This window comes from Mirounga angustirostris, unplaced genomic scaffold, assembly GCF_029215605.1.
Source record: "Mirounga angustirostris isolate CCGP_5_RB_7025 unplaced genomic scaffold, mMirAng1.0.hap1 SCAF_3, whole genome shotgun sequence".
In the NCBI taxonomy this organism is placed as follows: domain Eukaryota; kingdom Metazoa; phylum Chordata; class Mammalia; order Carnivora; family Phocidae; genus Mirounga; species Mirounga angustirostris.
The window spans coordinates 101,393,565-101,421,286 of NW_026991711.1; the positions used below are offsets into that span (position 1 = coordinate 101,393,565).

Here is a 27,722-nt window from a genome sequence, read left to right on the forward strand (position 1 = left end):
GGAGAACCAGCCTCATGGTGTCCCCTCCCTGGGACACCAGCAAGAGCCAGACTGCAAGCCTCTCCTCAGCCATCTGAGTTTGGCTGCAAGTGTTAATAATTCCAGGCCTTCTATTCTCCCCCGAGTTCTAGAGATTAAAGCTGCTTCTTACAACTACTACCTCCTTGATTTACAACTACTACCTCCTTGATTTACAACTACTACCTCCTTGATACCTTAACACTGAGTAGGAGTAAGAAAACCTTTCTGGCAAAGAGTGACATGGAAATGATATTACACTTTGCACACTATGTGGTCTCTGTCGAGACTATTTAACTTTGTCATCATAGCCCAAAGCAGCCAGAAACAATATGCAAGCAAGTGAGCATGGCTGGGTTCCAATAAAACTTTATTAACAAAAACTGGCAGCCAACCAGATGTGGCCCACAGATTGTAGTTTGCACACTCCTACTTTATTCTCTTTTTACCCACTCAGTTACCTAGTTAACCACATTATACCTAGTTAAAAAATCTTTGTATTAAGTTCTTACTGTTCAAATAACTATTGTTATTTTTGGCTCCTAGTTGGACTCATCCTGATACCACTTCTCGGATATATATACATATATATATACATATATATACATATATTTAAGTAGGGGGAAAATTTAAAGTGTTCTCTTCAACACTATTGGATTGTTTGAATTTTTCATAAGCGTATTATTTTTTTTGGAAAAATTACACCTCAAAATGTGTTCTCCTGGGGCGCCTGGGTGGCTCAGTTGGTTAAGCGACTGCCTTCGGCTCAGGTCATGATCCCGGAGTCCCGGGATCGAGTCCCACATTGGGCTCCCTGCTCGGCAGGGGGTCTGCTTCCCCCTCTGCCCTCTTCCCTCTTGTGCTCTCTGTCTCTCATTCTCTCTCTCTCTCTCTCTCAAATAAATAAATAAAATCTATAAAAAAAAATAAAAAAAAATAAAAAAAATGTGTTCTCCTTTAATAAGTACTTAGTATTGCCTTTTGTCTGCTTTAGCAGGAGAGGGAGATTATTTATGTTCAATATTTCATTTCATTTAAATTTTCCCTCTGAGGTTGAAATCGTTGTATTCTCAGAAGTATCATTGCTTATTTATCCTTGTGACTTTTTGCTCAGATTCTGGCAAATTGTGTTTTAAATATATATATATTTAGGAGAACAGGTTAAAAAAAAAAAAAAGGCACAGCTAACCCCAGGGTGGTTGCAAAAAACAAATTAGATACTAGATGGACAGAAAGCTTTGAGAAGTTAAAAGTGCTGTGCAGATATGAGGAGGTGGAAGTAATCACCAAACCTTTTCAGCCTTCCTAATAGCAGCTCTTAATGCACCTTAGGGAAATATTTAATCTACTTATTTTCTGGTGCTTAAGTGCTTTCTTGTATAAGCGGATATTCACCGTGTGTTCGTCCTAGTCACCTGCATTATGTATGCACAAGATGACAGGCAGAGGCCACGTCTCCACCCTCAGCAGGGCAGAGCCATGGGTCACTGAGCCCTTGGTAAGTGCCTTGGGACTGGAGATGGGGCCCCATCCTGCTTCTTTGTCCTTGACGCCTCCGAAGAGAATCTACTCACATGGAAGCAATGCATTTCAGTGTCATCGTTGCTAGAGAATACCTGGGGAAGGAGGAAATTTACATCACCCTAGAGCAGAGTTCTTGTCCAGGATCTGTGTCCTTGGTTGGACACACACACACAAAAAATGAAGTTAAGCATTTCCTTCCGTTCTGAATATAGGCAATAGTGTTGGCCGTACCTATGACTTTAGTCCTGCCCTAACAGAAATCACAGGCATTTTCATATCATGTTACAATTATTGTATCTGGAAAAATATCCTATGCTCACAGTTACTTCAAAATCCATGGCGGTTATTAGACCCCCTGCTTTTTTATGTAAAGTGTAAGTAACAAAGCACATATGTTACAATACTTCAAATTTGTTTCCTTTTTTATATTTTGATAATTAGATTTCATATATAATTGGTTTCCTTTGTAATTCTATATATTTCATTTTATGCATTTAAAGAAACCTATAGTCTTCACCAGACTGCCAAGAAGTACAGGGCACAGAGTAGGCTAAGAACCCTCACCCTAGGAAGATAGATACGTTCTCCGAAGATGTTTTATTTTATTTTTTTTCTCAGTATATACCTTCATCCTCACTGGGTGTGCTCTTTAACTCCCAAATCCTTATATGCACTCATCCCAACTTCAAATCCCTCACCTGACTCACCCGACTCAACTACACTGAGCGTTCACCTCAACAACATTGTCAGGGTGCTCAACAAAATGAGGGTCCCTCTAGCTAAAAAACTCACCTTCCTTTGAAGACAGTTGACAGATTATGGGGTTTTTCTTTCCCTTGAAGAATACCTTGGGGTCTTAGCTACTACATCATAGGCTTATTAAACTACTCTGCTCAAGAATAATTTTAATAAATTATTGAAGTAAATAAGACCTCAGACTCCAGGCTTTGAGGAAGTCTTTATTATTTACCCAAAAGCCTCAGACAGGAACAAATGAAGGAAAAACATGCAACACATTGTATAACACCCAGTTCCTTAACTGATCTTTCTAGGCGTACAATTTAAATCTATCAAAATGAACAATGGATTCTTTTAGGTCCATTAAATTAAGAAGCAAACCGATCATGGCAAAGTATGCCAACATGGCAATATAATCTCTGCTGTTCTTTTAAAACAGAGCCTGGGTTAGCGATTTCTAGACAGCCATTTGTAAAGCATACTCATAACTGACTTTTAAAACAGGTCACCTTATTTGTTCAGGACAACCAAAACTTAAGGTTTTTATTTGTTTCCCAAGGTCTAACCACCAGTGTGTGACGTGCAGCTTTATTGTTGAGGGACGAAGTGAGAGAATAGATCTCTTCTGCAGAATGTCGTGTCTCCATCTTACTATACCAAGCTTACAGCGCTCTCTGTGAATGACACAGGAAAATGTCACACAGTAACTATCAAGTCAAGGAGTTGCAGGGCAGGGAGAGAACAGTTTTTCCTGACAAGCAGTAACAAGCTAAAACACAAGCAAAGACTGTTGAGAGTCATATGGGCCATAGGAAAACCCAAATGGGGCTCTGAACCCATAATACGAGACCTGAGATATTTGACCTGAATCGCTGTACACTTCACTGGGACTTCCTTACAATCCTGACTACCCCTACAGTGGATGCCAGAAAGCAATACCTCTTGACTTTGTCCTCATTCTTTTTTTTTTTTTTTTAAAGATTTTATTTATTTATTTGACAGAGAGAGAGACACAGCAAGAGAGGGAACACAAGCAGGGGGAGTGGGAGAGGGAGAGGGAGAAGCAGGCTCTCTGCTGAGCAGGGAGCCGGACGTGGGGCTCGATCCCAGGACCCCAGGATCATGACCTGAGCCGAAGGCAGCCGCTTAACCGACTGAGCCACCCAGGCGCCCCAACTTTGTCCTCATTCTTGAAAGATATTTTCACTGGGTGCAGGATTCTAAGTTGACAGTTGTTTTCTTGAACCACATTGAGGATATGGTTTTCTGGCTTCTATGCTTGGTGTTTGGAAGTCAGGTGTCAGTCTAATAGCAACTCCTTTGGTGGTGGTCTGTCTTTCTCTCCGTCTACTTTTAAGATACTCTCTTTGCCATTAGTTTTCTATAGTTGTGGATTTCTTTTCTTTTCTTCGTAATCTTTCTTGGAGTTTCTGATACTCCTAAATCTGAGGATTTGGGCAATATTCTTTTTTTTTTTTTCCTTAAGAGAGAGAATATGCCCACGTGAGTGGGGGGAGGGGCAGAGGGAGAGAGAGAATCCCAAGCAGACTCCGGCTGAGTATGGAGCCTGACTTGGGGCTTGATCTCACAACCCTGAGATCATGACCTGAGCCAAAGTCAAGAATCAGATGTTCAACCTACTGAGCCACCCAATAGCCCCTGGGCAATATTCTAAAAAATCAATGAATAAAAATCTCGTAACATTGCCTCTGTCCCATTCTCACTCTCTTCTATTTCTGAAACTCCAATTCATGTGAGTTAGACCTTCTCACTCTATTCTCCTTGTCTCCTCATTGCTTTTTCATATTTTCCACCTCTCTGTCTCTCTGAGCTGCCATCCATAATTTTCCTCTCACTTAGATTTTGGCCTGAAAATTATATGCACCCTTGTCATCTCTTCAGTGCTTTCAAGAAGATTTTAAAACTGCATTTTGTACAGCATTTCTGGTAGTTTTCATTAGTATGGTTGCTTTGCACCCTTAGTCCACCACATTTCCAGAGGCTGATGTCTGTGGTTGGAATTTGATGACTTAGGCTATACTTACATGTTGGAAAATTTGTCCCATTAAATGGGAACCTGGTCTAGGTGATTTGTGGGGAACCTAAAATATATAAATATTTTTGACCACATGCATGTGTTTATTTCTGGGCTCTCTATTGTATTTCATTAATCTGCGTGCCTGTTTTTATGCCAGTACTCTACTGTTTTGATAATATACCTATAGCGTAGAGTTTGAGATCAGGGAGTGTGATGCCTCTAGCTTTGTTCCTCTTTCTCAAAATTGTTTAGTCTATTTTGGGTCTTTTATGGTCCATACAAATTTTAGGATTGTTTTTTCTATTTCTTTGAAAAATGCCATTTTTGAACATTCATCTGTTCAGATCTGTTCAGAATTGTTGATAGTGATTGCATTGAATCTACAGATGGCTTTGGGTAGTGTGGATATTTAACGATATTAATTCTTCCAATTGATGAACATGGAATATCTTTCTAATTATTTGTGTCTTCCTCAATTTCTTTTATCAATGTCTTATAGCTTTCAGTGTACAGGTCTCTGACCTCCTTGGTTAAATTTGTTCCTAAGTATTTCATTGTCTTTAATGCTATTGCAAATGAAATTGTTTCCTTTGTTTTTTCTATCAAATATTTTGTTGTTAGTATATAGAAATGCAACTGATTGCTGTATGTTGATTTTTCTAGCCTGAAACTTTACTGAATTCTTTTATTCTAACAGTCTGTGTGTGTGTGTGTGTGTGTGTGTAGTTTTTAAAATTATCTCTATATAAGATCATGTCATCTGCAAACACAAATAGTTTTACTTCTTCCCTTCCAGTTTGGATGCCTTTTATTTCTTCTTGCCTAATTGGGACCAGGCTAGGACATCTAAAGTTGAGTATGATGTTAGCTAAGGGCTTGTCATATAGGCCTTTATTATGTTTTATTACAGTCCTCTATACCCAATGTGTTGAAAACTTTTTTATCATGAAGTGGTGTTGAATTTTGTCAAACGCTTTTCTACATCTCCTGAGAGGATAATATGATTTTTATCCCTTATTCTATTAATATGTGGTATATCATATTTATTCATTTGCATATGTTAAACTACCTTTGTATCCCAAAGATAGATACTAACTGATCACGGTATATGATCCTTTTAAAGTGGAGTCAATGTAGCTTGCTAGAATTTTGTTCAGAATATTTGTTTCTATATCCATTAGGTATATTGGCCTATAATTTTCTTTTCTTGTAGTCCTTAATCTGGATTTGATATCAGGGTAATGCTGGCCTCATAAAATGAATATGGGAGTGTTCTGTCCTCTTTAATTTTTTGGATGAGTTTAAAAAGGATTTACATCAATTCTTCTTTAAAATTTGGTAGAATTCACCAGTGAAATCATCTGGTCCTGGGCTTTTGTTTGTTGGGAAATGTTTGACTCTTAATCCAAACTCCTTATTCATTATTCATCTGTTCAGATTTTCTATGTCTTCCTGATTCAGTCTTGTTAGGTTGTATGTTTCTAGGAATTTTTCCATTTATGCTAGGTTATCCAATCTCTGCTAGGTAATTTTTTGTATTTTTGTGGTGTCAGTTATAATGCTTCTTCTTTCATTTGTTTATTTGAGTCCTCTTTTTTTTTTTTTCTTGGTTAGTCTAGCTAAAGGTATAACAATTTTGTTTATCTTTTCTAAAACCAACTCTTAGTTTCATTGATTTTTTTCTATTTTCTAATTTCTGTTTTATTTATTTGTACTATAATCTTTATCATTTCCTTCCTCCTGCTAACTTTGGGTTTACCTTGCTCTTCTTCTTCCAGTTCCTTGAGATATAAAAATGTTATTTATTTGAAATATTTCTTTTTTCTTAATGTAGGCATTTATCACTATAGATGTTCTTATTAGAACTGCTTTTGGCTACATCCTGTAAGTTTCGGTATGCTGTATTTTCATTTTCCTTTGTCTGAGGATACTTTCTGATTTCCCTTTGATTTCTTCTTTGACCCATTGGTTATTCAGTAGTGTGTGGTTTAATTTCCACATATTTGTGAACTTTCCGGTTTTCCTCCTGCTGCTAATTCCTAGTTTCATACCATCGTGGTTGGAAAAATACTGGATATTATTTCAGTCTTCTTAAATTTGTTTAGGGTTTCTTCATGGCCCAACATATGATCTATGCAGGCTAATATTCCATGTGTGTTTGAGAAGAATGTGTATTCTGGTGCTATTGGATGGAATGTTCTGTATGTCTGTTAGGTCCATTGGGTCTATAATATAATTCAAGACCACTATTTCCTGAATAGTTTTCTGTCTGAATGATCAATGTCAACAGTAGATCATCGAAGTCCCCTATTACTAGTGTATTGCTATCTATTTTTTCTTTTACTTCTTTTAATATTTGCTTTAAATAGATGGTCCAATGTTGGGTGCAGATATGTTTACAATTGTTGTATCTTCTTGATGAATTGACCCCTTTACCTCTACATAGTGGCCTTCTTTGTCTCTTGTGATCAATTTTGACTAAAAGTTTATCTTATCTGATATAACTACTCCTGCTCTCTGTTGGTTACCATTTTCATGGAAGACCTTTTACCCATCTCTTCACTTTCAGCTTACATGTTTTGTTCAAACAAGCATGACTCTCTTGTAGGCAGCGTATTGTTGCATCTTGGTATTTTTATCCTTTTAGCTGTTGTCTTTTGACTGGAAAATTTAGTTTATTTAACTTAAAGTAATTATTGATGGGTGAGAACATACTATTGTCATTTTGCTCATTGTTTTCAGATTGTTTTTTATTCCCTTTCTCTCTTACTGTCTTCCTTTGTGATACATATTTTACAGAGGTATGCTTTATTCCTTCTTTATCTCTTTTAATCTACTATAGAACTTTTCTTTATGGTTACCATGAGACTTACATAAACATTAACAGTCTATTTTAAACTGACAACAACTTACCTTGAATTGCATCCAAAAACTCTAGACTTTTACTTTCCCTTCCTGCAACATGCTATGCTATTATTTCACACTTTACATATTTTTATACTGTGCACTCAATATCAACATATTGTACCTGTAATTATTTTTAATATTATCATTTTTTAACTTTTATACTAGAAACAAAGTGACTTACACACCACCATTACAGTATTAGGGTATTCTGAATTTGACTATATATTTACCTTGACCAATGAATTTTTTTACTTTTATGTGCTTTCATGTTGTTACTAGTGTCCTTTCATTTCAACCTGAAGAACTCCCTTTAGCATTTCTTGTAAGGCAGGTCTTGTGGTGATGAACTCCCTTAGCTTTTGTTCCTCTGCGAATATCTATTTCTCCTTCATTTCTCAGGGACAGTTTTTCCCAGTGCAGTATTCTTCATTGGCAGGGTTTTTGTTGCTTTTTTTTTTTTTTCTTCCTTTCGGAACTTTGAATTTATCATCCCACTCCTTCCTGGCCTGCAGAGTTTCACAGAGAAATCCACTGATAACCTTATTGGGAGTGGGGATTCCCTTGCATATGATGAGTTGTTTTTCTCTTGCTGCTTTCAGAATTCTTGCTTGTCTTTGACTTTTAACATTATGATTATAATGGGTCTCATAGTAATCTTTGTGATGATCACGTTTGGGGTCCTTTGAACTTCTTGTACATGAATGTCCACATCTCTCCCAAGATTTGGGAAGTTTTCAGCTACTATTTCTTTAAATAAACTGTCTGCCCCCTTTTCTCGCTCTACTTCTTTTGGGACTCCCATGATATACATGTTTATTTGCTTGATGTGTCCTGTAATTTACATAGACCTTCTTTACTTTTTTTTTAATTCTTTTTTCTTTTCATTCCTCTAAGTGGTTATTTTCAAATGATCTGTATTTGAGTTCGCTGATTCTTTCTTCTCTATGATTATCTGGAGTCGAAACTCTTTACTGAACTTTTCAGTTCTGTTATTTTATTCTTCAGCTCTAGGATTTCTGTTTGGGTCTTTTGTATGGCTTCTATTTTCTTTACTGAACTTCTCATTTTCATATGCATTGTTTTTCTGATTTTGTTTAGTTGTCGGTCTGTGTTCTCTTGCATTTCATTCAGTTTCGTTAAGATAATTATTTTGAATTGCCAGGTAAACTATAGATCTCTACTTCTTTGGGGTCAGTTACTGAAGCTTTATTACTTTCACTTGGTGGTATTATATTTGGTGATTCTTTGTGATCCATGTAGCCTTGCATTGATGTCTGTACCTTTGAAGGAACAAACATGTCTTCCATTCTTTATAGACTGGTTTAATCAGGTAAAGACCTTCTCCTGTCTGTTCTCTGGGCTGATAGGATCACCTCTGGAATCGTAGTTGTGTGGGTTGGAGCCAGTTATACAGCTGTTGCTTGGTCTACATTGGAGTCCACAATAGGCCAGCTTGTTACCAGGGGCTCAAGTGGGCATGGATCCTATCTAGTCCCTGGATGGATGGCACTGTTTCCAGTACTTTGTTCAGTTCGTGGCTCTACTACAAGAATTTCCATGCAGGGTCCTCAGTCAGCAAGCCTATTACCATATGCATGGTGGGAATGGCTCCCATCAGATTCCTGGGAAGACTGCTGATTGACCACTGGATAGGTTCCTGGGTGAGCAGAATGGCCCTGCGCTATGGCTGGAAAGGCCTGGAACAAAGCCCTTGAGCTGTTTCAGATTCCACAGACATGATTCAGGTATATGGACCCAGCTCCGTTTATAAAGGCAACAAAAATAAAAATAAACAAGTGGAACTACATCAAACTAAAAAGCTTCTGCACAGCAAAGGGAACCATTAATAAAAAGAAAGCAACCTTCCAAATGGGAGAAAATATTTGAAAATCATATATCTCATAAGAGGTTAATATCCAAAATACATAAGGAACTTATACAAATCAATAGCGGAAAACTAAACAATATGATTTTTAAAAGGGCAGAAGATCTGAATAGATATTTTTTTTCCCAAATAAGACACATAGATGGCCAACGAGTATATGAAAAGATGTTCAATATCACTAAGCATCAGAGAAATTCTAACCAAACCACAATGAGACATCACCTCACTCCTGTTGGAATGGCTATTATCAAGAAGCCAAGAGATAACAAGTGTTGGCAAGGATATGGAAAAAAGGAAACACTTGTGCACTATTGGTGGAAATGCAAATTGGTGCAGCCACTGTGGAGAACAGTATGGAGGTTCCTCAAAAAATTAATAATAGAACTACCATATGATTCAGCAATTTCACTTTGGGGTATTTATCTGAAAAAAGTAAAAACACTAACTTAAGAAGATATGTGCACCCTCAAGTTTATTGCAGCACTATTTACATTAGCCATGATATGGAAGCAACCTAAGTGTCCATCAGTGGATGAATGGATAAAGAAAATGTTATACACACACACACACACACACACACACACACACACACTGGAATATTGTTCAGCCATAAAAAAGAAGGAAATCTTGCCATTTGCGATAACATTTGGGTGGACCTTGAGGGCTTTATGCTAAGCAAAATAAGTCAAACAGAGAAAGATAAATACCCTATGATCTCACTTATATGTGGAATCTAGGAGGAAAAAATACCAAGCTCATAAATACAGAGAACAGATTGATAGTCACTAGAGGCAAGGGGTGGAGGGTGGGAGAAATGGATGAAGGTGGTCAAAAGGTACAAATTTCCAATTATAAAATAAGTCATGGGGATATAATGTATATCATGGCGACTACAGTTAATAATACTGTATTGCATATTTGAAAGTTTCTAAGAGAGTAGATCTTAAAAGTTCTCATCACAAGAAAAAAATGTATGTATGGTAACAGATGTTAACTAGACTTACTGTGGTGATCATTTTACTATATATATAAATATTGAGTCCTTATGTTGTACACCTGAAACTAATACAAATTATGTGTCAATTATGTTTCAATTTAAAAAAAGCATAATAGAAAATATAACTGAGTTTAACCAGATAAAATACATTGTAAGATAAACAAATATTAGAAAAAAGTGACAGATACTACACTGTAAAATTTTACTCAGAACAAGATAAAGAACTACATATAAACAAAAAGCAGTTGTTTAACAGGAGATGTACAAAACCTATCAAGGAAAACTTGAAAACATTCCTGAAGGGCACAAGAACAAAAGATTGGAAACAAGTAGGGTCCAGCAGTAAGAGATCAGGCGAATAGATCATGGCAAAGCCATGCAAAAGAGTACTATACAGCTAAACAAAAAAGAATGTAGAGGCTCTCTATGTACAAAAATAAAAAAAGACCTACAAGTTGTACAGTAAGTGAAGAAAGCAAAGTATTTAACAGTGTCTTTATTATGCTACTTTTTTATGAGAGAAAGCAGGGAAATAAGAATAAATACTCATACTTGCTTATATTGCAAAAACAAACACTAGGACGATAAATGAAAAATTAATGTAAATAGTTGCCCTATGGGGAACTAGCTGGTTGGAGTGGCTGGAACACAGGTAAGCGTAAACATCTAGTGCATACTTTTTTGTGTTGTTTTGATTTGATTGAACCATGAAACCATATTACCTATTCAAACAAAATAAAATTTATCCAAAATGTTCAAGTGGAAACATTTCTCTAGATGCATATTTTTTTAGATTCTACTAAAGGTTTTACTAGCACCAATTCACAAAAGGTGCCATTTTTTATAATTGTAGCTAGCATAACACAATTACAATGCATTTCAACTGAAATCCCACATTATGTTACATTTGCATAAAGCAATTTCTCCTTTCTCTATGGAGAAAAACAACAAATCACATTTTTAATATTAGAGTAAAATGTTAAATTTCCCATTCTCATTATGTAATTGTTTTTTAACCACCTTTTGAAGTTTAAAGGGATATTATACAAACGTTTCTATATTAAAAAAAAAAGTTTTAGAAATACAAGATTCTAAAAGTCACAAGAGTCCTTAAAACAAACAAATACCTCCACATTCTTGCTGTTTCTAGAACCAGGACTTTTTATTCCTAGGCTTGTGTTTTCTTAGTAACAAGTTAAAAGTTTTTGAGCTTAAGACTATGATGGAAAATAGAATTCTTGTTTGTCAAGCAGTTTAATTCATAATTTTTAGTTTTAAACAAATAAATTCCCACATTTTTCCTGGCCATGAGAGCACACATTTTAATAAAATATTTAAGTAGAAGCACTTATAGCCTTATCAAGCTTCATATTTTCAATCAAGTATTTTTGAACTGTTTAGTTGGAAAGTGTTCCAAATTGTCAGTCATCCTTCAGACTCTGTCATTACGAAATAGTGTTTCAAAAAGCGTTTGAAAAGATTTTTCAAAAAAATCTGTTTTGCTGAATGATTGTATCTTTGGGGAATTTACTATGATCCAGTATGTTCCATTAACGATCAGTCATAGGAAACTGTGAGGCCTGATGATCATTTGTCCCTCTTGTGGAGCTTGCAGGGCCTGTGTGTGACCATACTGATGGATATGCAGCACCTTGCCTGGCATCGTTCCACTTGTATTTCTATCTAGAGGGCTTCACCCAACCCATGGAATTGTTCCAAAAGGAAATATTTATAGTAAGGCCAGAAAGAGAAGACTCACCATCACTAAGGAGGCCATACACACAAGCCCATCACTGACTTGTTTCCCAGTGCATCTGCTGGGGCTAGGGAACTGATCACAAAACTGTTCACTGAGGGTATTGGGCACAGATGATGCAGAGGAATGGGAGCTCAGAGACACGAAGAAATGAGGAATGTGGCAAGAGGGCAGGAGGAAATGTCTTTCTAGCAAACATAGCCAACAGTGACAGGAAGTAAAGTAAAAACAGGTAATGATTCTATGGGAATAAGGAAACTCAGCGTTTTCTAATCTATGTCTCAAGTCCTGAGATCATATGACCTGGATCTCCAAAGAGTTCTCTACTATTCTTTGTCAGTTTCACATAATCTTCCCTCAGTGGATGCTACAAGGTAACTCCCTTACCCTCTAGAGTAGGTGTCAGCAAATGTCTTTTCTAAAGAATCAGAGTGTAAATATTTTAGGCTTTGTGGGTCCTACTATCCCTGTTACAACTTTGCAACTCGCCAAAGACAATACAAAAACAACGGACATGGCTGTGTTCCAATAAAACTTTATGGACAATAAAATTTGAATTTCATATAGTTCTCACATTTAATGAAATAGCTGTCTTTTTTTTTTTTTCTTTCAACCATTTAAAATGTAAAAACCATTCTTAGTTTGCAGGCCATACAAAAACAGGTGGCAGGCCAGATTTGACCAGTGGGCCAGAGTTTGCCAGCTGCTGTTAGCGGAAAACAACTAGAATGTATGTTGGAACCATCCTAGGCCATCCACTTACAATGTCATATGGGCTGACATCTCTGACTGCAGAACCACATATTCATTATGATAATTGGTGAGGCCTCAGACCATTTAAGGTCTTCATTGAAAAGTCTACCAAAGTCTTGCTTAATGTCATAATTTTTGTTCTCTGTCTCACCCAAAGCAATTCAAGCGTATGGATTTTGTGGTTAGAATTTAATGTTTAAATCTTTACATAAAAACTGGAAAACTTATCCCATATAATTGGAAACTTAATCTGGGTCTGTGTTGAGGAATGTGTTTTTAGAGCAAGGTCTTGACAAAGTAATAACGTCTGCTTCCCTCTAGGGTGATGGCTATCAGAGTGTGGCCACCAGGTCTACAGCATCAGCATCTGGGAACTTAGAAATGTAGATCCTTAGGGCCCACTTTGGACCTACTAAATGAAAAATTGAAGATGTGTCCCAGAAATCTGTGTTTTAACAAGCCCTTCAAGTAGTCCTCGTATATACTAAAGTTTGGAAACTACTCTCCCAGGGAAAATATTTGGACCCTCCAGAAAATAAACATATTAACACTAAGATTTCGGGTTACCACTTCGTAAGGGAAGGCTGATGTGTTTAATTTGCTGGTGGTTGCAAGGCCTCCAATTCCTGGTCAAGTCAGGATGGTTCTGGACCAACTTCCCTGCATTACAAGCAGAGAGCACACGTGATGACAAGGTGCTATACTGGATAATCCAGGCACACAGGTGGTCCCAATTTGTTCTTTTCCTTCTCCTTTCCCAGGTGTCCCCTCCAACTGATAGCATTGACTAGTAGAAGGGACATGAAAGTTATGGGATGACTGTATGGGTGTAAACAGGTTGTAAACAGAGTAAAGGAGTCAAACTGCTATTTTCATGATAGACTTTTTCTAATCAGGGACCCCATTCTTGAAGTCATATAGTTGTTTTATGGTTGGTAAGTGGCAAGAGGAAATAGACAGTCCTTAAGAAAAGCATCTTTAGTGGCCACAACAGCCCGAGCAATTTCCAGATTAATCTCATCTGTGTAAATGATGTAAGATATTAGTCATGGTAGAAGAGTCAAAATGTATTGGGAATGAGAATATACTGGAGAGGAAAAATAATGCATTGGCCAGGTGAAACAACAGAGACCTGAGTTGGGATCCTGAGTTGGGAACGATGGGATGAACAGGGCTGACATATGCATTAAGGTGGGATAGGTTCTCAACAGAGCAGTAGACTCGTCTGCTCATTTTGAACACAGGTATTAAGGGATCAAAGTGGCCACATAGGAAATTTGACTTTGGTTTTAGCAGGAGGTGCTCTAAGCTGATTTCTCATCTCATTAACAAACACAAACAGATGGGACTTCTACAAGGGTCAAATCCAAGCTGGATGGTGCTTGTGTCTTAGTCATTGTTAGTTTTTGACTGAAGTTTGTCCAGATAGGAAGATCTGGTCCATATATACCATGTTCAAAGTGTAGAACATCACTATATTTAATTTACAAAGTAAGTCTCAGTTCAATATACATATAAGCCAAGGAGGAAGGAATGTTCCTTCATGAAGGGTTCAGGGATAGTTTGAAGTCATCTAGTGAGATGATGGCTGACTGCTTTCTTTTGGTTCTTATAGCAATAATCATCTCACCCGATAGTGGACAGCATAAACAAATGACAACGTTAAATAAGAAACCCAAGTGTAAGAAAACTGTGTATTTCTGTCTGTGACGGGATGAAGGATTGGCACGTGAAAGCAGGAGAAATTTTACTAGGAATGGTTGAAGCAAGCTGGAAGGATATCCTATGTTCTGTTTAAGTATAGGGCCAACATGTGGGAGTTGTAGACATCTCATAGGACATCAGTTTTTCCAATGCCCTTGGTTTTAAAATAGTAGAATATAGTGGATGGGGTTTAGAGAAGAGTTAACTATATAGTGTGAGGTTATGACCCATTATTCTTGTAAGCTTTTAACTTGGAGGAACTTAAAATTTAGCTTCCTCCCTTTTGTTAGGTTTTAAATCTTATTGTGCTGTGCCCATGGATGGCTGCTTGAATGAATTCAATAGTCAGTCTTGGCTTCTTACTGAGGGCTGCATTTGGATTCTTTCAGAAACCTTGGGAAACTGTCCACAGACAAAATTTTAGAGAATGTCCCCCACAGGGCCTTCAATATTCTCCACCATGAAAAATTGCCTGTAGAATTTCTATTCAAGCATAAGACAAAGATAGGCAATTCCCATCCATAACGTTTGCCAGGGCCTGGGGTAAAAGTACAAACAGATATCTGCATACTATTTCTACAAATATTTAAATATTATAAACCGAAATAGCAAACTATTAAATAAAAGATGTTCTATCATACTATCTAGAAAAAAACGTACTTTCATAATGACCTGGAAGCACGTATTCAAGTCAAAATTCTCAGACTCCTCAAAATTCCCTATCAAACTCGGGGACATGGAGAGAATCAGGCTCAGGTCTGGCCTTATTCTTCCCAGCCCTGCTCTGTTGCATAGTCCCAGGGACTTCTTCATACATAGAGACCCCAGCCATATAGCTAAGAACCCCCTTCTCCCCATATACTCATTGTGGGCCTAGGAGAGTGAATACTAATAGTATTCACAATCAAGAGCAAACCCAGGAGAGAGGACTGTGCAGGTTCCCGAAGCAGGCTTAGGTCCATTTGTGCAAGGAATTCTGGGTTCCAGGTACCCAGAGCATGATCTAAAAGATGGTAGTGATAGAGGTGGTGTGGGCTTCTGGAAGACAACTAGGGTGACCAAACTGGATTTGTCTAGATCTGCCTTGCTTTTAGCTCTGAACGTCCCATGTTCTGGGAAACAGTTCATCAGGATGCTAAAAGTCCCACTTTTCAATCTTGTGCCAAAAGATTAAAGGAAAAGTACAAAATCCATAGGAGAGCCCTCGAAATAGAAGCTGAAAGTAACACTGTTTTTAGTCTCAAATGAATATGGTGTAGATTATCCATCTTCCATAATCGCTGTCACTGGTTCCGCCCCCCCCCCAAAAAGAGGAAGACTTTCCTAAAGTTATTCTGTCTGACTTCTGTTTATACTCCACTCATTTTTGGATAATTATCTCTAATATAAAACTAGTGGGTATACTTTCCTCATGTCACGTATTAATTCTTTTCTATTCCAAGCTAGCCTATCACAGAACTGAGGAATTCTGGAGGAATCTAAAATTCTTCGGACTGGGGGACAAGGATGTGTGGCGGGTTGGCCTCAGGAAGAATCAACACTCACCCTTGTTGAGGCTCAAAGCTCCTGCCAGGAGAGTTTGAACCTTCTCTTCTGTAAGACCTGCTACATCAAAAATGCTTTCAAGCTTTGTGGTGAGTCTTTCCAGTTTCTTTCTAAGTTTTGGGAACATTGTAGCCATGGTTACTACTTTAGACTCAGCCCAGGAGACACAGGATCCTGAGGGACAGGATAACAAAAGGATTTTGACAAAGGGGTTCTTAGGCTATAAGTTAATCTATAGAATTATCAACATCGAATGAAATAACATTCATTCAGTTGTAGCCTCTGTATCTGTGTCATAGGCACCCAAGAAGGACTCTCACTCATTTATTGTGAAAAATAGAACTACCTAGTGTTTCTGAATGATCTATCCCAGCTGCTAACTCAGAAAAGGAAGGGGTGAGCCCTGGCACTTCCGCAGCCAACTTCCCCGACCCAGGGAACCCAAAGGGGGCTGGACGCATCAGAAGCGCAGCTCTTGGCTGGATTTGCCAGCACTGTTACCAAGCAAACTTGGATAAAGTCGCAGTAAGAGAAGCCAATAACTCAAGAGATGAGGGCTTGGAAAAGAAAAAGGGAGAAATTGATTTCAGGTCCTGGCAGTAGGGGGAGGTGGCAGTAACCCACCTCTCTGCCTGCTAGATGAACCCTACAGGTTTATAGAGAGGTTTGGGAGAGAACGCGTGGTTGTTGTGGGGTGTGGGCGGGTCAGTGTGTGTTCAGCTCACATTCGTGAGCCAGGAAGGGGACATGTGGGGAGTGGTCTCCTAGGCATTCCATTGCTGTCAGGGCTTTTCTGGCTTGGCAGTTGGAATATTTTGATCATTGCAAAACACCTTCATCCATGCCTCAAGAAAGTGCAGGGAAAAATGAGAACAATAGGTTTTAATCAGAGCATGAGTTAGGCAATCTTGTCTATTTCTGGTTTTAACTGTTGAGGTCTCTAGTTAAGTAAGAGGGCTTGCTGACACGAGGGCGAAAAGCTCAGTATTTTGTGTTCATTTTATCTGCATATTGTTCTCTAAGGGTCTTCTTCAGCTCTTATCAAGGTGCTGAGGCCAGGAAAGAGTCCCAGGGCCATACTCTGGTGGGGCTGTGGTGATAAGAGCTCGGGAAGGCTTTTTCGGGTAACTGAGGAGGCTTTTTTTTTTTTTTTTTGAGAGTTGAGTCAAGCTTTGCACACTTTCTAGGGTATTTGCATGGGAAGCACTCAAAAATCTTCTGTCTCATATAAGCTTCTCTTCCTGCTTTGACTCCATCTGCTCAAGATGAATATTCCACAGGTTTTCCCTATGTTACGGCCCATCAAAAGGAAAGCATGATTTCAAGTCCTCCCTTTCCATATTTTAACAAACTTTACAGACCAGGTAGTCTAGTGGCTTAGCATGAACTAAGCAGTTATGGGAATCTTTTTAAAAATCCTTGGACCCAGCCGTGCCCTATGTATGGTCAATCCATTTAGACCAGGGATGAAAGTGGGGCACGCAAATGTTTTACAGAGTTATTGGGGAGGAAAAATTTGTCTTTACCTTTCAAGGTATTTTTGGCTGGTCTAAGAATTAAACTGATATGAGACAGATTAACAGGAGAAAATGGAATTTAGTTATGTACTTACAAGGGCTCCTTAAGAATATGAGGCCCATGGGGGCACCTGGGTGGATCAGTCTGTTAAGTGTCTGCCTTCGGTTCAGGTCATGATCTCAGGGTCCTGGGATCGAGCCCCGCATCCGGCTCCCTGCTCGGTGGGGTGTCTGCTTCTCCCTCTCCCTCCGCCCCTCACACTACTCGTGCTCTCTCTCTCTCAAATAAATAAAATCTTAAAAAAAAAAAAAAAAAAGATTATGAGGCCCCACAGGCAGGCAGGCAATTGAGGCTTATGTGCCATCTGGAGCTAAGGAGAAGGGGTAGGGAACTGGGACTTCAGAGATAAGGAAGACAATTCATAGGAAGATGGAAAAGAGTAAATGTTTGCAAACATTGTAAACATAGTAAACAAATGTTTGCTAGGCCATCCAGAAACAATGGGACATAAAGAGGAATTTTAACAAAGTTGCTCCCTGTCTATCACCCCTAGTAGTTCATATTATAATGTGGTTACCTATGGTGGTGACTCCCTTCCTAGGGCAGATCCTCTATCTAAATTCTTTCAGGCAGTTAGGGGGAAGGTGAAAGATTCTTCCTTTTGTTTTGTAAAAATAATCAGGCTGAAATAATCCACCTGCCAAAGGGACACCTTTTGCTTCCTTACAGGTTCTTCCAGAAAAGATACCATAGGTAGAAATGGGTGACAAACAATAAAAACCAGGACAGCCTCAATTTCTGACCAGAATTGAAATGACCAGGCTTTCCAAACTGAAACTGTGTGGGACCCTGGGCAGTAAAGGGAAGTCAAGAGCAGGAATTGAAAGTCCGGCAGTGGGAGGCAACCGTGCCTGCCTTTGGTCCCCATGGTGCTGTCTCCTTCACTGGCCTCCAGGGTCACAAAGCTACAGAACCTGCTGACTACGTCAGTCAGATTGGAGGAGAAAAATACCAGTGCCTCATATTTTTGAGTAAATTCTGTCATTCCCTAAAATCAGCAAGCAGGGCAAACAAAGAAGGAGGAAGCACATTATTTCCCGAAAGCAAGTACTTCATTTCCCTGGTCTGTTACCATTTTAAAGCGGGGGTCAGCAAACCTTCTTTATAAAGGGCCAGAGAGTAAATACGTTTTAGGCTTTCCGGGCCATCTGGTCTCCATCGTGGCTACTTAACCTCGCTGTTGTAGTGGGAAAGCAGCATAGAATGAGTGGGCATGTGTTGCAACAAAACTCTGTGGACACTAAAACTTGAATTTCATATAATTTTCACATCAGGAAATATTCTTTTGATTTTTTTCAAAAGAATCAAAAAGTTTGAAAGCCATTGTCACTAAATTATATGCTTTAAAATGGTTAACATACTGCATGGAGCACTGGGTGTTATACGAAAACAATGGATCATAGATCACCACATCAAAAACCAATGATATATTGTATGGTGACTAACATAACATAATAAAATTAAAAAATAAAATAAAAATGCAAAAAAAATAAAATGGTTAATGTGGCTTTTTCAAGTTTTTATTTGTTTTATTTTTTTTTTTAAGATTTTATTTATTTATTTGTCAGAGCCAGCACAAGCAGGGGGAATGGCAGGGAAGAGGGAGAAGCAGACTTCCCGCTCAGCAAGGAGCTGAGGGATCAGGACCTGAGCCGAAGGCAGACGCTTAACGGACTGAGCCACCCAGGTGCCCTAAAATTTTTATTTTAATCACAACAAGTGCACTCTTTAATCCCTATTGTGTATCTCACCCATCCCCCACCCACCTCCCCTCTGGTAACTGTCAGTTTGTTCTCTAGAGTTAAGAATCTGTTTCTTGCTCTGTGTCTCCTCTTTTTGTCCCCTTTGCTCATTTGTTTCATTTCTTAAATTCCACATATGAATGAAATCATATGGTATTTGTCTTTCTCTGACTGACTTCTTTCACTTAGCATAATACCCTCTAGTTCCATCCATGGCATTACAAATGGCAAGACTGCATTCTTATTTATGACTGAATAATATTCCATGGTGTTTATATACCACAGTTTCTTTATCCATTCATCAATAGTGGACATTTGGGCTACTTACATATGTAGGCTATTGTAAATAATGTTGCTCTAAACGTAGGGGTGCACGTATCCCTTTGAATTAGTGTTTTTGTATTCTTTGGGTAAATACCAAGTAGCGTGATTGCTGAATCATAAGATAGTTCTATTTTTAACTTTTTGAGGAACATCCATATTGTTTCCCAGAATGGCTGCACCAATTTGCACTTCCAGGTTAATGGTTCATTTTTATGCTACAAGAATTTCAGCTCAATAAAAAAAAAAAAAAAAATTTTAAGCCATTTTAGCTTATGTGCTATACAAAAATGGAGACTGGCCTGATTTTGCCCATGGGCTGTTATTTGTCGACTCCTGCCTCAAAGACAAAAACATTATTTTAGATACCTTTATGTGGAACTAGATTAATACTTAATACATTATTTTATTTAAGATCTACTAAGTAAGTTATGTGTGATAATATTTTTTAGAGATGCATACATTCATTAATCTTCCCAAGATTAGATCCCACAACCAGTCAATGACAATATAAGGATTTGAATCTTAGGTCTTATTTCTGCATAACTTTTCTTTATGAAAATTATAAAAGCTAACATATAGTGAGTGTTCAACATGTGCCTGGCACTTTAAAAGCATTAGATCAGTGCTTCTTAACCAGGGACACTTTTGCCCTCTGGGGGACATGTGGCAATGTCTGGAAACATTGTTGGTTGACACGGTGTGGGGAAAGGATGCTTACTTGCATGTAGCAGGTAGAGGCCAGGGACGCAAACATCCCACAATGTATAGAACAGCCCCTCACAGCAAGGAAATGTCCATCATGCTAAGACTAGGAAACCCTACCTTAGATGTATTATCTGATTTGATCTTCAGAACAACAATAAGAGGTAAGTGTCATTATTATTCCCCATTGAACAGATGAAGAAACTGAGGTTTGGTGGAGCTAAGTAACCTGCCCAATGTCACCCAGGCAGCAAACTGAATTTAAACCCTGGCAAACTGGCTTCCCCATGCTATACTTCAGAGTCACTATGGAAGTTTGTAACTATGCATTAATTGGTGGGATTATTTTATTCCCCCCGAGACTAAATGAGGCTCAGACCATAGTCTTATCATTCTCTTCTTATCATTGTATCCCCAGCACCTAGCCAGGGACCAGCTCCATGGTAGATACTCAGTGAACGAACGAATGAATGAATGAATGAACATATACATTATACACAGGTGACTTCAGAATCTCTACTTTATCATCCCTGGAACTTTCCATTTTTCTCTCTTTCTCGACAGATAGGTAAGTAAAATAATAGGTAGGTAGGTAGGTAGGTAGATACATACATACATACATACATACATACATACATACATAGACAGATACATAGACAGAGATCCACATAAGTAGATTCTTCACAGAACTGAAAGTCATCCCTTTCCCTTCCAAAAACTCTTTTCCTCCAGTTTTGGAGAGAACTATTTTTAAATCTTACTGCACACATTTCTTCTCCTTAAACACTGAGCTGAATAATTAAACTCAAACATTTACTTAGTGCTTTGAAACTCACAGAGGACTTTCTATCTATATGATCTTGTCTTCACAAGAACACTGTAGCAGGTGTTCTACTATTATTATACACCTCACCCCCATCTGGTACATGTGAAACTGGGACTCTGAGAGGGACAGTGACTTGCTGAAGGTCACACAGCCAGTGCGTGGCAGAACTGGGGCTGACCGCCATGCCTCCCTCATTTTCTCTTCACGTACGCCTGCTCCTGCTTCCAGTTAGTTAACTGTGCCTTGAGAATTCAGGGTCTCCTGCCCCTGGCTTGCCACATGGAGGATCCACTGGGCTACAAAGCCACAGCAAGTGGTTATGCTCCCAAATATTTCCAGGTGCTGTGTTTTCTGCGCACGTGCATTTATTATGTGTGATGTCTCAGTATCTTCTTCCCTCAATCTTGGAGTCAGCATGCCTGTCTTCAGCAGCCTCCCCTGACACCCCCACACCCACTGTATTCCCAAGGTTCTCCAGAGAAACAGAACAAGCAGGATATGTACATAGGAAGAGATTTCTTGTGAGCAGCTGGAGGCTGGAAGTCCCATGCCTGCCTTCTGTAGGCTGGAGGCCCAGGAGAGCTGGCGGTGTAATTCCCACCTGTGCCCAGAGACATGAGAACCAGAGGGGCCAATGGCGTGAATCCCAGTCCAAGGCCAGGAGAAGATGGATATCCCAGGATTAAGGGATATCTATCAGGCAAACTCTCTATCAGGCAGGAAACAAGGGGCAAATCCCTCCTTCCTTGGCCTTTTGTTTTCTTCAGGCCCTCAAGGGATCAGGTGATGCCCACTTGCACTGAGGAGGTCCATGGACATTACTGAGTCCACAGATTTGAATCTCCTCTGGAAACACCCACACAGACATACCTAGAAATAATGTTTCATCTGGGCATCCCCTGGCCCAGTCAAGTTGACGCATAAAGCTAACCATCACATATCCCAGTCCCATCTAATCTGATGCTCCTTGTACCTACTTCAAGATTGAGAGCCAGCTATTTGGACTGATCAAAGTTATACCCAGTAAAAAAGTGAGCAGGTTTGAGTGAAGGCCTGAGACTGGTCTTTTGAGTAAGGAGTGAGAGCTTTCGTGCCTGGTCTTCAATTAGTTGTCATGTAGCTGAGTGTGCAGGATAAAGACAGCGAACTCAATAATTTGCACTCTGGGTCAGGAGGCCACCAAAGATGGGGTTTGGTAGAGCTCCCGAGGTTGGCCACCAGGAAACAGGCAGCTAAACAATGCGTAGCCTGGGGTTTCTACAAAGGAAAGAATTAGCCTCAGAGGCAGGAAATGTTCAGGCCGGCTCTCAAGTCTGGCTCAACGATTTATCTAGGAAATGCTCTCTGCAGCCTGGGGTAGCTGTGGGAGCAGAGTTCCAGCTTGGTTGTTTCTCCAAAAGAACCTGGGATTCCTGCCATCTACCACAAAACCATCCCCCCAGCCCGTCTAGATTTAAAGAGACTTCTCGACCTGAAAAACTCCCTGCTTCTGAATCAGTGTGATTTGGATGGAGGCAGAGGTCTTTCTACAAAGAACCCACATAGAATCCATATGGCCCAGGGTTTTGGTTTGAATGATGGTGTTAGTGGTGTATATTAGTGTAACTACTGCACAGATTAGAGCAAAGGATGCACATGAAGGATTCAATACCGTGCTTGAACATTCACTCAGTTATTATTATCACTGCTTTGACTATTTTAGTACTTACTATTCCATAGAGGACAGTCTATTAAATCCATGCCAGTAACTCCATAGCCTTCAGGCAGCTTCCTGATGGAAAGCACCTTCCATTTTGTTTCTTGCAGTGATGTCTGGACCAGAGACCCTTAGAAGCGATATGTGCAAAATTAAATATAATGTAAGCAATGCACTAGCATCACATATTTCCTATGTGCTGGGTGCTTTGTAAGTTTTACAGGGGTTAACTCATTTAATCCTCACGTCACTAAGAGGCAGATAGTATTACTATCCCCATTGTACAGGTAAGAGAAAGAAGGCACAAATTTACTCAGTTACTAACTTGTGCTGTCAGGATCACATTTCATATTTCATGTGCCTAGAGCAGCCTCCTTTTAACCCCATGCCCTCCTCCCCTCCTCCCCCAGATCTACTCACAGTTGAAATTGCATTGAGATTTTGAGGTAGATTTCTGATAACGACCTCCTCCCAAGTGACCTTTCATGATCTTGCTGACTCAGTGGGTTTCTTCCCTCCTGAGAATCCTCCAGAATGTTCTTCCTTCCTCTGCCTTGTGCCCCAAACTTGACTCCGCCTTGTCACATGGCTATTTGTGATTTTGTCTCTATTCTCCTGGAGAGCTTGTCAAAGCACAGGTGTGAAACCAACTAAAGTGTACTGACATGAGTTGTGGGTTCATGATCAGCATTTTCAAAAGTAAAGAAGAATAGAATAAGAATAGCATAGAATAGAAATAAGAGTATAATAGAATAAAGGAAAATATCAGAATGTGTGTCCCCTATAAGGAGAGCAAGATCATTTCGTGAGATGTTTGCATCAGTGGGGTGTGTGAGTGTGAATGTGTGCACACACATGCACACATGCTGTGTAGCAACATAAAAGATAATTCTACAGGAGTTATTGTTTCCTGGGTATAGAGTTTCAGCTTCACAAGGTGAAGAGTTCTGGAGATCTGTTACACACCAGTGTGAAGTACTTACCACTACTGAACTTAGAAATGGCGAGGATGGCAAATTTTATATTATGTGGGTTTGTTACCACAATGAATTATAAATTTTTAAAAAGATATTTCTTACTATATACCAAGGCCCCAAAAGTTTGAGAAACGCTGTTCTACTAGATTGAAATCATTTTAGGGCTTAGAATGTGTATGATTTATCTTTAATTTTAAGTAACATGCACCTAACACAGCAACACAGCTCAGAGTAAGCACATTAAATGGCCCCTAAAGACTTCATCAAGATAAAAAGCTTTTGCGCAGCAAAAGAAACAGTCAACAAAACGAAAAGACAACCTACAGAACGGGAGAAGATATTTGCAAATGACATATCAGATAAAGGGCTAGTATCCAAAATCTATAAAGAACTCATCAAACTCAACACCCAAAGAACAAATGATCCAATCAAGAAATGGGCAGAAGACATGAACAGACATTTTTCCAAAGAAGACATCCAAATGGCCAACAGACACACGAAAAAGTGCTCAACATCACTCGGCATCAGGGAAACCCAAATCAAAACCTCAATGAGATACCATCTCACACCAGTCAGAATGGCTAAAATTAACAAGTCAGGAAACGACAGATGTTGACGGGGATGCAGAGAAAGGGAAACCCTCCTACGCTGTTGGTGGGAATGCAAGCTGGTGCAGCCACTCTGGAAAACAGTATGGAGGTTCCTCAAAAGTTGAAAATAGAGCGACCCTATGACCCAGCAATTGCACTACTGGGTATTTACCCCAGAGATACAAATGTAGTGATCCGAAGGGGTACATGCACCCCAATGTTTATACCAGCAATGTCCACAATAGCCAAACTATGGAAAGAGCCGAGATGCCCATCAACAGATGAATAGATAAAGAAGATGTGGTGTATATATACAATGGAATATTATGCAGCCGTCAAAAAGAATAAAATCTTGCCATTTGCAATGATGTGGATGGAACTGGAGGGTATTATGCTGAGCGAAATAAGTGAATCAGAGAAAGACATGTATCATATGACCTCACTGATATGAGGAATTCTTAATCTCAGGAAACAAACTGAGGGTTGCTGGAGTGGTGGGGGTTGGGAGGGATGGGGTGGCTGGGTGATAGACACTGGGGAGGGTATGTGCTATGGTGAGCGCTGTGAATTGTGCAAGACTGTTGAATCACAGACCTGTACCTCTGAAACAAATAATACATTATATGTTAAAAAAAAGAAGAAGAAGAAGAAGATAGCAGGAAGGGAAAAAAGAAGGGGGGGAAATCAGAGGGGGAGACGAACCATGAGAGACTATGGACTCTGAGAAACAAACTGAGGGTTCTAGAGGGGAGGGGGGTGGGGGGATGGGTTAGCCCGGTGATGGGTATTAAAGAGGGCACGTTCTTCATGGAGCACTGGGTGTTATGCACAAACAATGAATCATGGAACACTACATCAAAAACTAATGATGTAATGTATGGTGATTAACATAACATAATAAAAAAATGGCCCCTAAATTGAATACATCTCTCATAATGAATGAGCTCAGTGGCCCATCAGGTGTAACCTAGGCTCTCTCCCTCCCCATAGTTACAGCTGCCACGACAGAGTGTCCTACAGCAAATACTGGACAGGGAAGATGGGGAGGCCCAAGGTGGAATATACAAATGGAAGACACTTCTCTGGTCCGGCATTGCAGTATGGTGGGTAACCTCTTTCCTCTTTGAGCAGGGATCTCTTCCACACAGCCCTCAGTATCCCAGGCTGTGTGCTGGACAGTGTTAGCTGCTTTGTGCTGCTCAAGAGTTTATAGTGTCCCTGCCAGGGAGAAGACGTGGCTTCCCCACGTGTGGGGAGCTTCCTGAAAGCAGGCACCTTAATTCCTCCCAGGACAGGCCTCTAGTGACGGACTGCCTTCCTGCCTGCAGAGCTGAGAATGGGCAGAAAGTCCGTGCCTACAAAGTGCCTGGGGGTTCTCAGGACAACTAGAACCACATGAAACCAGAAAGTGAACGTGCCTCCCCAGAGAGTAGCTTTCTTTGTTTTCCCAGTAATGGATAAGGGGTCTCTCAGTGACACTATTCCTTCACAAAGGCCCAGACCAGGCTAAAACGATTCTCACATCACCATGTCTAATACTAGGAAGTAACATAACCCATTGTGGGATGGGGTCAGTACATGAATAACTGTCCTATGTATGAAGACATTTTACTTTATTAGTATAGATGTCTGAGAAAATTGCTTATGTCTTGGGCAGTTCAGTCCATAATTACCCCCAGGACAACAGAAAGAACAATCTGTGTGAGTAAACCTCGCATTGACAAGAAGAGCTCAAAAGCGACCCACCTCAAGTGCCAAAGCCCACAGAGGGCTGTCCCAACCTGCCTGGTGCTGGAGGTGGCTGTCTCCAGAGGGGGAAGATGGGGGAGAGAGAAGCCAAACTTAGGCAAGACCAGCCACCCAGGATAGGGCAGTGGGCCTTTCCAGAAGCCCTGGAGGTCTGAAGAGACTTCTCTTCAGGGCTGCTACACTGCAGAACTTTAGGGGCACTGTTTCTACTACACTCTAAGTAAATGGCACCTCCTGAAATTGGGTAGTGAACGTACATGGTAGCCTCTCATTCTCTCTCTCTCTTTCTTTCTTTCTTTCTTTCTTTCTTTCTTTCTTTCTTTCTTTCTTTCTTTCTTTCTCTCTTTCTCTTTCTTTCTCTCTCTCTCTCTCTTTCTTTCTTTCTTTCCTCTCTCTCTCTCTTTCTTTCTTTCTTGGAGAGAGAGAGAGAGGGAGGGAGGGAACGGCAGAAGGAGAGAGAGAAACTCTAAGCAGGCTCTGCACTGAGCCCAATGCGGGACTCGACCTCATGACCCTGAGAGCATGACCTGAGCTGAAACCAAGAGTGGGATGCTTAACCGACTGAGCCACCCAGGCGGCCCTCTGATTCTCTTCCAGAGGAAGATGATCTGAGGGGAGGGAGCAAGGCTGGGAGCTGGAGCGTGTCATCTCTATGTAGAGCAAATGGCTTTTCTCGTGGTTACCATAGATGATGATATAAAGTACAGTGTAAAAAATGCTTCCCTCCTGCGTTGCCATTTCCTTTCCTTACCGCTCCCCACCCCTCGGCGAAATCAGGTTCTCCCAGACAGCCTTACGAGAGGTTGCTATGAGAAATGAACAAATGGGGTGGCAGGAAGGAGGCTCTGGCCAAGCTCCTGCCCTCTGGGTGGACAGAATACAAAATGGGTCGGGGGTGGGAGGCTAGGGTTACTGAAGCTGGTGTGTGGTACAGGAGGAGGCCCCATGGCTGTGCTGGGTGGAAGGGAGAGGATCCTACTTCACAGAGGAACACCTCAGGGGTGCACATTTGAAGCTTCTTCCCCCCGCCCAAATATTCTGGAGGAAGGGCCCCTGAAAGGGAAAGGCAAACACTTGGGTTGCACCTGCCTTTGGGGTCCAAGGGGCGTGAATTCACTGTTCTCAATTTTTCAGAACTCTGGAATATTCTGTCTAGCTTCTGATCTGGAGAATCCTTTACCTTTTTTTTCTAATTTATTTGAGAATGAGAGTGCGTGTGCACACGCGTGTGGGGGGAGGGGCAGAGGAAAAGGGAGGGAGAGAGAATCCTCAAGCAGACTCTGAGCTGAGCATGGAGCCTGACAGGGAGCTTGATCCCACAACCCTGAGATCATGACCTGAGCTGAAACCATGAGTTGGAGGCTTATTTGACTGAGCCACCCAGGTGCCCCTACTTTTTTCTCTTAAAGAGAACGGCTTTTTTTTTTTTTAAGCTATTATCTTCTAAATCAGAGGAAAAACAATTTTTCCAGCTATTGTCTCTTGGAAATAAATTTATTTCCTGTTCATATTTCATTCCTTTACTCTTTCCTTCCTGTATCCATTGAGGAAGACTCTCATGAGCTGCTCTCTTGCTAGGACTGCTAAGTGCAAGAAACCAACAGTGGCGGACCAGGCCCTACCACAGGAATTGCTGACAATCCATCCAGTAGGAGCCAAATAAAAGCAATCAC

General features: G+C 40.1%; 1 long non-coding RNA gene across 1 annotated transcript in view; it reads left to right on the top strand.

Moving 5' to 3' along the window:
• LOC123839476 (uncharacterized) overlaps positions 1 to 25,830 on the top strand; it is a 168,953-nt gene extending 143,123 nt beyond the window's left edge. Inside the window, exons 5-7 of the long non-coding RNA XR_010409826.1 lie at positions 15,763 to 15,954; positions 19,012 to 19,130; positions 25,291 to 25,830. This is a non-coding gene — a long non-coding RNA (uncharacterized LOC123839476). The remainder of the gene's footprint in view (positions 1 to 15,762; positions 15,955 to 19,011; positions 19,131 to 25,290) is intronic.
• The last annotated feature ends 1,892 nt before the right edge of the window (positions 25,831 to 27,722 follow it).